The 2,013-nt window shown below is 41.6% G+C and overlaps 1 protein-coding gene across 1 annotated transcript in view; it reads left to right on the forward strand.

Annotated features, from left to right (window-relative positions):
- The window catches only part of ITGBL1 (integrin subunit beta like 1), a 361,063-nt gene that overhangs the window by 245,396 nt on the left and 113,654 nt on the right, over positions 1-2,013 (forward strand). The window lies entirely within an intron of this gene.

Genomic DNA, 2,013 nt, shown 5'->3' on the forward strand with positions numbered 1-2,013 from the left:
ATATAAAGAAAAGCATGGCATTAGGACTGAAAGAAGAGTCATTAACCCCTGCTATATGCAAATGACACAAGCTTGCTTGTTGAAAGTAAAGAAGATTTTAAGGACTTTCCGATAAAGATCAAAGACTGTAGTAATCAGTATAAATTACAGCTCAACATCAAGAAACCAAAATTATGACAACTTGACCAAGAAGCAACATCATGCTAAATGGAGACAATAGTCCAGTGTTTTTGTGTTATTTAAAGATACACTCAATGTCGATGAAAACAGTAATCGAGGCATCAAACACCATGATCCTTAGGCCATGTGCTGCAACAGACCTCTTTACGGTGTTAAAAAGTAAGATGCCGCCTGGGTGACAGAGTCATCTCCTACGCCTGTGAAATCTAGACAATGAATAAGGAGTAGCAAAGGAGAATTACCTTATTTTTCTTTTTAAATCATGGTGTTGGTGAAGATATTGCATATGCCACGCATTGCTAGAGAAATGAGCAAATCTGCCCTGGAAGAAATTCAGACAGATTTTCCTTACCAGCAAGGATATTTAGGCTTTGCCCCAAATGCATGGACAGCATCAACTTGGAAAAATAGAGGGGCAGCAAACAAGAAGATGCTAAAGGGGATAAATTGATACAGTGGCTGCAACAAAGGGTTCAAACAAAGCAACACTTGAGAGGATGGCTCAGGACCAAGTAGTGGTTTGTTCTGTTGTATAATTGGAAGCCACCTCGCCACCACAAGTACGCACACAATACAATTCAGAATGTGTTTGAACTGCAATGTTTGACATGCGTTGCTAATGGTTTTTTATATATCAAATCATGTTTCTTCTCAACCCTCCGTATGGACACTGGCCACCATGGAATACATGAATCATTGTCACTCAATCTCTTGCCCTACACCATCATTACAAAAAGGGGCTATAGAAACATTCATAGAAGCCATTCCTGTACCTGAAAAGCCAGCAAATATTAACCGTATGTGAAAATGTCTCTATCTCACTAATCCTAAAGTGTTTGCATTTTGATTCAACTCCCTTTGCGGAAGCCCAGAAGTGCATGACAGGAATTGTGCCTGAGTGGAAGGAAGTTAGAGTAGAAAAGAGATGGTGGTGTTAATCAACTCAGTTAAAATTTCTTATTTTGGACATATCAAAACATGATAAAAGGATAAAAAATTTGCAAGACATTGTGAGAGCCCTTCCATGTGATATAGAAGACTGCTTGTTGCCCACCCTCTCCCTTCCCTTCCCTTCCCTTCACACTCAGGAGGAGAAATCTGACAACTCGGGATTAAAATTCAAGGTCTGTGATGGTTTAATTGGAAGCAGCGCTTTCCATGCAGGGATTGATGTCATTGTTCAGTGGCATGGAGGCAGCTCCAATTTACAACAACCCCGCGCACGCACAGCCGAACAAAAACGGCTGGTCCTACACCCTCCTAACAATGGTTCTTAGGTTTGAGCTCGTTTTCAGAGGCATTCTGTCAATCCATCTCTTCCAGGGTCTTCATCTTTTTTGCTGCCCCTCTACTTTACCAAGCCCTTTGTCCTTTTCCAGGGACTCCAAAATACAGGTCCAACATATGAGACACAGTTTCTCTCCAACCTTGCTTCCAAGGAGCATTCTGGCTCTACTTCTTCCAAGGTAGGTCTGTTTGTTCTTTTGGCAGTCCACAGTGCCTTCAATAAGTGTCACCAGCACCACACTGCAGTCTTCCTTATTTGGTGTCCAACTTCCATATGCATATGAGGCGGTTGAAAATCCCATGGTTTAGGTCAGGCACACCTTAGTCCTCAGAGTGATATCCTTGCTTTGCAATACTCTAATGCGGTCTTGGGCAGCAGATCGACCCAGTGCAACAAGTTTATTGATCTCCTCTCCTGACTGCTACTTGCATTGCTGTTGATTGTAGATCTGAGCAAGATGCACCTGCAATCTTTCCTGTTTACCATCATATTATCTAATGCTCTGGTTGTGAGGATTTTGGCTTTTTTTTACATTGAGTTGTAAT

The sequence above is a fragment of the Echinops telfairi genome, unplaced genomic scaffold, assembly GCF_000313985.2.
Source record: "Echinops telfairi isolate 266 unplaced genomic scaffold, ASM31398v2 ScPeMD7_7467;HRSCAF=8505_0, whole genome shotgun sequence".
In the NCBI taxonomy this organism is placed as follows: Eukaryota; Metazoa; Chordata; class Mammalia; order Afrosoricida; family Tenrecidae; genus Echinops; species Echinops telfairi.